This window comes from Phoca vitulina, unplaced genomic scaffold (assembly GCF_004348235.1).
Source record: "Phoca vitulina isolate PV1807 unplaced genomic scaffold, GSC_HSeal_1.0 scaffold32, whole genome shotgun sequence".
Classification (NCBI taxonomy): domain Eukaryota; kingdom Metazoa; phylum Chordata; class Mammalia; order Carnivora; family Phocidae; genus Phoca; species Phoca vitulina.
In genome coordinates, this window is record NW_022589735.1 from 10,400,283 (window position 1) to 10,409,211 (window position 8,929).

Sequence of the window (8,929 nt, forward strand, 5' to 3'; positions counted from 1 at the left end):
CCTTCCCCTGCTTGTGCTTGCTTGCTGTCTCTGTCTCAAATAAATAAAGCCTTTTCTTAAAAAAGTATCAAAGTTCTGAATTTTTAGGAGCCTCCGAGTTCTGTATCTCTGAAACCCTTCAGTGGTTAGTACACTTCTCAGCACACAGTAAATATTCAGTAAAGGTAAATGCTGGCTCACTATGTAGCTATTACTTTAAATAGGACCATATTTGTAGATACCATTTCTTTTGAAAAATACCTTCAAGTTCTTTGGGTTCTCTTGGACTTCAGCACTTCATTTCATTCATGCGTAATGGTAGGTAAGCAAAGGAGTACATTGCCTGAAAAAGACTTCAGAGGCTAGAGCTACTCTTAAATCCAACAAATATATGGCTTTGGCAACTTATACCTCATGGAAATGAAATAGAATTTTAAAATGGCCAAAAATAGTTGAACATATAAGCAATAGGAAAATCATTTAACATTTATGAGTACCATCCTTTTAAGATCCAACACGATGACCACCACTGTCATTCATAAGGAGACATCTTAACATAAATGGCTGTGAAACAAAAAAATTTTAAAGTAAGGAGAAATATTTGCAATCACATAGCATTTTATCCTTCTCACAATGATGTCACTGTCATTTTATGTTTTCACCCTTAAAACATCACAAGCCAGGATGGGTATTAGTACCTCTGTTTTACTTATGTTTTTTAAACATAAGAGATTAAATTATTTTTGCAAAGTGATGAGGCCAATAAGTCACACATCTGGGACTCGGAATCAGGTTTTCTGAATCACAATTCGATATTCTGACATGTTTAAATATTGCGGCCCTTACAGGCAGTAATTCATTCACAATTGCTTGTTTCGTGATCAGGGATGTATTTGTTAAACAGCGCTACCACCTGCTGGTAAGTTTTCCAATGATGCACATAATAGCAAATTTTAAAAAGGCCAAGAAGTAAAAGGATAACCAATACCATTTATTATTACAACTCCATTTATCTACGACATTTTGTAACTGTACTTCCTATTGTGCTATCCTATCCGCTTCGGTACTGCTTTGTAAAGTAGCTGGATGGATCCTCCACGATTAAGCATCCCAACATGTCTTTTCTCAAGACCTTCTAATTGGATTGATTTCACATACTTGTTGAGAGGGTTCAGAAGACACACCTTCCACCAGTACAGTGAGGAATCAACTTGGAAGGTGAGTCTCAGCAATCTTGAAGAGCTCTGTGATTGCTCTTCTCTGTAGACCAGAACGCACAGTGGGAAGTTCAGTCACTGAAATGGGAAATCTAAATGCAGCGGGAGTAATGTGATCATGGGAAGGCAAGGGCCAAGTGGCAGTGCTCAACCACCCAGGACAAGGTAGAATGGTTACAGTCATGGGTTTGAGAGTCAAACAGCAATCACAATAGTCTGACTTACGTAAACCTAGGACACTGGCTAGCTACTTTAAGTGTTCTTACAAGTAAAATAGACTGGAAACCTATTAAATTCTTATTGAATCTGTGTAACCAAAGAAGTCGTGGTGGAACGAATAAGAGTCTAAACTGAATCAGAGAATTATGGCTCCTCATTCCCAGAGGTAAACCAGTTTATAGACCTAAACCCGTTGATGAGGGGAAGCCAGGTCCACTACAGCAAGGACCCCATTATACTACCAAAAATTTATAATGTGTTAATATTTCATCCAGCCTTCATTAAAGGGACCTATGGCCTTTTACCAGGGTAACCATACATTCGAGGGAAAGAAATAATCAGAACCTGCAGTAACTACTCGACACTGGCTCTGAAATGGCACTAATTCAGGAGACCTAAAACCTTACTGTGGCTCACCAAAATAAGGACTTAAGAGGTCAGGTGATTAATGGAGTTTCCCCTTTGGTCCATCTCTCAGCTGACCAGTGGTCCTGAACCAATCCTGTGAGTATTTCCCCCGTTTTAGAATGTGAAATTGCAATAGGCCTACTTAGCAACTGGGAGAAACCCCAGGCCCCAGAAATGCCTGACCTGTGGAGTGAGGGCTATTACGGTAGGAAAGCCCGAAAGAAAGCCATTGGAACTGCCTCTACGTAGGAAAATAAGGCAAGAGAAATACAACGTTCCTGGAAGGATTGTAGAGGCTTGTGCCATCATCAGGGACTTGAAAGATACAGATTCCCTCACCACATGCTGACTCAACTCTCCCATTTGCCCTGGGCAGAAGACAAATGGTCATTAGAGAATGACAGTGGACTATTCTAAGATTAACTAGGCGGTGCCTCCAACTGCAGCTGCTGTACCAGATGTCATTTCATTACTTGAGCAAATTAACACATCCCCTGGTACCAGATATTCAGCCATTCATCTGGAAAACAGCTTTTTCTCCATCTCTGCCCTTTATGTCCACCAGAAATCTTTTTTTTCAAGCGGCAAGGCTAGTAACACACCTTCACTTATGCAAACCTATGATGTTGGCTAGTTAATCTTGGTCCTGCCTCAGTTGCATATCACAACTCTCCAGTTGTATGTCATAATTTAGTTCAGAGACAGTGACCACTTTTATGTTCTATAAGGTAGCACATTGGTCTATTCTACTGATGACAAGATGCATATTACACCTAGAGAGCAAGAAATAGCAACTAGTTTAGAATGGTGATATCCGATCACCATGCCATAAAGTTGGGCGTGCACAGCAAGACTCCATAATCAAATGGAAGTGGTACACCCATGACCACCCTGAGCAGATGCTGAAGGTACAAGTTCCAAAAAGTGGCTCAAAAGCCCCTGATCAGTACTCCTGCTACACCGTCTTCTCTCTCCCAGGCTGATCTAGGGCCTCATAGGTATTTCCTCACTATCACTGATACAAGACTAGAGCCTAGTTTAAAATGGTTCTGCACAGGGGCGCCTGGGTGGCTCAGTCGGTGAAGCATCTGCCTTCTGCTCAAGTCACAATCACGGGGTCCCAGGATCAAGCCCCACATTGGGCTCTCTGCTCAGTCGGGAGCTGCTTCTCCCTCTCCCTCTGCCCCCAGCTCATGATCTCTATCTCAAATAAAGAAATTAATTAATTAATTAATTTAAACAAACAAATAAATAAAATCCTTAAAATGGTTCTGCACAAAATGCAGGTCCTCCCTTAAAGTTAACAGCTGTAACACTATAGATGTCTAGATAGATCTAGCAAATGGCTAGATAGAATAGCTCTCTGGGGGATATCCCTGAAGGAAAATGATGAAGAGAATCCTCTCCATGGACAGTGCACATGGTTTTTCACTTTGCTCAGAAGGAGAAATGTTGGACAGATAGGTAATTATATACCAATTCATGGGTTGTAGCAGTAGTTTGGCTGAATGGTCAGGGATTTGGAAGGAATAGAATTAGAAAATTCAAGACAAGAAAATTTGGGGATGAAGTATGGGGCTAGACTTCTTTGGGAGAAAAAAAAAGGTATTTGTGTCCCATGTAAACTCTCACCAAAGGGTGACCTGAGAAACAAAGTATTTCAATAATCAAGTGACTAGGAGGACTTGATGACCTGTTCTGTAGATACCAGTCAGCCTCTTTGCCCAGTCACACCATCAACACCCAATGGGCTCATGAACAAAGTGGCCATGATGGCAGTAGTGTAGGGATGAACAGGATCGTGCATATGGACTTCCACTCACTGAGGCCAACCTGGCTATGACCAGCACTGAATGTCCCATCTGCGGCAGAGACAAATTCCAGGTCACCCATACAGCACCACGCCTTTAGGTGATCAGCCATTAGCAGGTTGACTACACTGGACCATTTTCATCATGAAAGGGCTATGTCTTGTCCTTACTAGAATAGACCCTCACTCTGGATATGGACTTGCCTTTCCTCCATTCAACGCTTCTAGCAAAACTACCTGCCATAGATTTACAGAATGCCTTATCCATCATCGCAGTATTCCACACAGCAATGCTTTAGATCAAGGAACTCGTTTTACAGCAAAAGGAGTGCAGTGATGGGCCCACGCCCATCGAATTCACTGGCCTTACCATGGTCCTCACCACCCCAACGCCACTGGCCAGATAGAACAGAGTAATGGCCTTCTGAAGACTCAGTTACAGTGCCACCTTACTAGCAATTGCTTGCAGGTCTCTAACAAGGCTCTCTAGAAGGCTGTATATGCTCTGAATCAGTATATGGTGCTATTTTTCCAAAAGCCAGGGTAAACAGGTCCAAAACTCAAGTAGTAGAAATAGCAGTGGGACCATTCAATATTACTCCTGATACCTCCTGGCAAGATTTTTGCTCTGTGTTCTTGAGGTAATATGCTCTGCTGGCCTAGCCATGTTATTTCCCCAGGAGGAAAATCCCCCAGGAGACATAACAATGAGTCCATTTAACTGGAAGTTAAGACTGTCACTGGCTAGCCACCTTGGGCTCTTCACATTTCTGAATCAACAGGCCAAGAAGTGAGTTTCACTGTCAACTGGAGTAATTGATCTAATATCAAGAAAAAAACTGGACTACCACTCTATAATGGAGGCAAGGCAGAGAGTATGTCTGGAATACAGGCAATTCCTTAGGGCATCACTGAGTAGTACCATGTCCTGTGATTAAGGTCGATAGGGAACTACACCGACCCAATCCAAGCAGGAGTTCTAACTGCCCAAATACTTCCGACATGCAAAACTGGGTCACCTCACCAAGACCAACTGAGGTGCTTCCTGAAAACAAAGAGAATACCATCTGATGAGGGCCCGAATAGAATAAAAGGCAAAGGAAGGAGGGATTTGCCTCTCTTTTTTCCTGCCTCATTAGCTGAGCAGAGACATCCCATCCCATCTCTTTTAGTCTCAGACCAGACTCATAGCATTGGCATCTCTGCTTCTCCAGCCTTCGGACCTGGAGTGAATTACACCACCAGCCTTCCTGGCTCTCTAGCTTGCAGATGGCAGACTGGGAGACTTCTTAGCTTACATAACCAAGTGAGCTAATTTCTAGTAATAAACTTCCACATAGAGACACCCACATGCATATGGACACATATATACATATCCCATTGTTTCTGTTTCTTTGTGGAACTAGGTTTCTTGTCTGGACATTCTAATTTTGTCATTTCTTGTCTGGACATTCTAATTTTGTCGTTTCTTAAAGGGAATCAGAAAAAAAGTATTCTTTTAAGTAAGCACCCCAACTGATGAAAAAAGTTGCAAAGCTCAGACTTAAGCAAACAATTTATACTGGCTCTACCCATAGTTGATTTAGCCAGTCTGATCAAGTCTAAGAATCCTTCCAAAATTCAGTTCTTCTGAAGAGAAATATGGGGGCTATAGCAGAATCCAATAACTAAATTTCTCAACGAACCTTCCATTGTGGACATCTTTCCAACGTAAAAATTTTTCAATAGTCATAACATTTATCCTTGGAAGACAAGCCAATGTAGTAACTGAATTTTCACAAATGAAAATATTGGGAATATCTTGTTTTATTTAGTCAGCATGTTGGTATTCCAATTAGTTATCCCACTGTATCATAGAAGAATTGTAAAAAAAAAAAAAAAAAAAAATTAACCTTAATAAAGGAAAAAAAAACTGTCAACATCAGCGGATTTAACAAAGTAATATTTAAAGTGTCTTGAAGTAGATTTTTTTTTATCATAATCCTTTAACTTACCCACTTACAGAGTCTAACTGAACAATGTGAGCACAGAAAGATAACAACCAGGAGAAACTGAAGAGCTTCCCAGCTGTAATTGCATTAGTAACAGTTCCTTGGGCACATCATATGAAACTCAAGGGAGTTCATTTTATTGATTGGTCCCAAGTATTAAAATTCAAGAAAAAAAAGTCTCCATTTGAACCACATAAGAAAGAGAAAAACTCTTGATCTTTGATTCCATATTCCTGCCAAATATATTAGATCTTTAAATTCACAGATGATAAGCAGTTATTTCTAGTTTCATAATAAAAAAAATAGCATCTTTTCATATTGCTTGCCTGTTTTAAATTCTTTCCACAGAACCCTTAGGTCACATTGAATAGCAATACATTTGGCCAAAGGAGAAACCTAGTCATCTTTATTTTCTGTTCTCTCTCACTTTCAAAATCCAGCCTATTTCCAACATTCTCATGCTTACCTCCTAAGCATCTTGGAGTCTGCATAGTTCTCTCCATCCCCACTGCCATCCAGCATCCAAATCCCCATTCTATCTGACCAGAATTACTAACACACCCTACTATGAAAACTTCCTGTGTGTCATCTGGTTCCTGTCCCATTAATTCTCTCTTCTGAAATCACATCTCTCTTTTCAGAACACAAACAAATATTGATCATATTTTATGCTCTGCTTGAGATTCCTCAAACCCTCAGGAGACTGCTGGTCAAAGTGTGGTCCGAGAACCTGCAGCATCAGCAACACCTAGGAGCTTATTAGAAATGCAGGAGAACGAGCTCCACTTGAAAGCTAGGGAGTAAGACTCCCTATTATTAATTATAGGAACTATATATATTATAGTAACATTCCCAGGTGTGAATGCACATTAAAGTTTAAGAGCCACCGCATCAAGATCTAATCCAAACTTCTTCACAAGGCCAGCAAGGGTCCTCATGAAGTAGCCCCCACTTACCTTTCCTTCTGTTGCCCCTGACAATCCCCATCCACCCAATGAAGATGGTATGAGGTCCCGCCATCTTTTCCATACCATCCTAATTCCTTGCTTGCTGACCTTTTTAATCTTTTAAAAATTATTCCCCCAAAGAAAATCACCTGGTAGACTGAGATAGATGTTTCAACTAGGTACTGTAATGACTCCTTCTACAACCTTATTGTAGAACGTCTCTCAGTATTGTAATGGTCTGTGTCCTCCAGACTACCCTAAGTACCCCAGAAATAGAGACCTAGTTTAAATCATTTGCTGTAGTGTATGTGACACTAGAAAATAGCATCTATTCATGTGCAATAGATATGTGTTCAAAAGTTGAAAGGGGAAAAAATGTTATCTCATAGCCTACTTGGGTGTGGTTTTTTCCATGCCAAACTACGCACAAGAGCAATTTTGTGGGTTGTTTTTGTTTTTAACTTAAAGGAAACCTAATTCTGGAAACCGAGGCTAAATGTAGTAGGACATACTCAGACAGTCACTTGGGGACAGTTAGGGAAGAGGAGGCAATCCAAAAGGTAGTATCTCAGAGAAAGATGAAGTCAAAGCCAGGTAAATGGTCTAGGAAGTTGTTAATCTCAATGTGGCAGTTAACATAGGCATTTACAGGTACATAAAAGGGAAAGACACTGAGTAAATCATATGGGAGCACGTTGGTTCTCAGTGGGACAGAGAACATGCAAAAAGTCACCGAGTCAAAAAATTGAGCTTATAAAGAGAAGTCTGCAACCTTAAGAATGGATTGTTCAAGGAGTAAAGAACCCAATAGGTCAGAATGTCATGCTTTTCTGTTCTCAAGGATCTTTTCTCTTCCTCCCCATCTCATTTTTTTCATCTACAAATCATTTCCTTTGTCTGCAGAGGAGGATTTCACACTCCAAGTGGCTTGTATTTTTAAGATGCTATATACTCTGCAGAGCTATGTGGATAAGGAATTACTGGATTTCCAGAATGGATGCTAGGAAATCAGTGACAATAAACCAAGCTAGTTAGTGTCAAAGCCTGGACAGTGATTGTGGCAGTGAAAGTGGAGAGCATGACATACATTTGAGTGACAGTAAAGAGGCAGGGTTGATAAAGGAGATTATGAACTGAAATAGAGCCTCATTGGTGATCTTGTTTAATACCATAATATCTGATCGATCTAATACATTGCTGAGGGAATTCTAAAAATAAAGTATTCTCTTCCTAGGCCAGTGCTCAACAGGGAGGACATAATTCAGGTAGAGCATAAAGATTGTGAAGCCTAATGGTGAAAAGCCAGGCAACTTCTAGTCCACCATCTCTCAGGCTCTCCTTGGGCTAGAGATTAATCTCCAAGCTGAGGCCCAGCCAGGGCAGCTGAATAGAATACCAACAAAGGAAATTGAAGTTGACGGTGATCAAAAAGGTATCATAATCTTTTTTTTCTTTCTATTCCTCAAATGAAATATTTCTAGGAAAAAAAAAAGTCTGGTAAGTATGTGAGTTAGAGAAAAAGTTGAGTGGGGAGCACATTGTCTTCAATGCTCAGAGGAGAATTCTGCCTAAGCCAACTTGAAAAAGCTGTATAAAAGAAAGTAAAAGCATTCCAGAAAACACACTCTGACAGCTGTGCACATGTGATCCTGGAGACTTAGTCTTCCCAAATGAAACTGTGAGAAAGAAAATTCAGGTGAAATTGGATGCCAGTCAGCTCATTAAGGTTTGTTTAGATAATGCATGGCAGAACAATGTGGAACATCAAGTTGCAACTGTTTCTTGTGTTTGTAAGAAGGTCGTGCACAGGGATGGTCATTTGAAATCCCCAGAGTTTCAGCTGTAAACAAAGATGACAGGATATCCTTCACCTAAACAAAACAGAATAAAAACAAACCCCACATTTATATAAAGGCAATTTCATAGCCTTTTAGAATAGAATTTTAAAGACATACCAGAAATAAAAGGAGCTTTTTTCCAGCTTGATAAAGGCCCAGACAAGCTAACACATATTCATCCTATATAGACTCTTGTCCCAGAAGGTATCACTAAGGTATGGTTACCTATAACTACTTAGTACCTAAGAGAGTGACTTGCAAATATTTAGGTTAGCATTTACATCATTTTGCTTGCTTCTTTTTATATTGCCAAGAAAACAGCAGCAGAGAGATCTTATTAACACCTCTCTAACACCCCATTAATATCATGCGCACTCAGCACAGACCGAAAGCCAACTCTGGAAATAAGGACCAAGCCCTAAGGTAAGGCCTACTTTAAACGTAACCTAAAACAAATTAAAACCAAGTCCTGAAAGATCACCAAGGAATATTTTGAAGATTTACTTCCCAAGTAAGAAGG

At 40.3% G+C, this 8,929-nt stretch overlaps 1 pseudogene; it reads left to right on the forward strand.

Moving 5' to 3' along the window:
• Nucleotides 1-294: 294 nt before the first annotated feature.
• On the forward strand, nucleotides 295-8,417 carry LOC116645105 (annotated as a pseudogene).
• The last annotated feature ends 512 nt before the right edge of the window (nucleotides 8,418-8,929 follow it).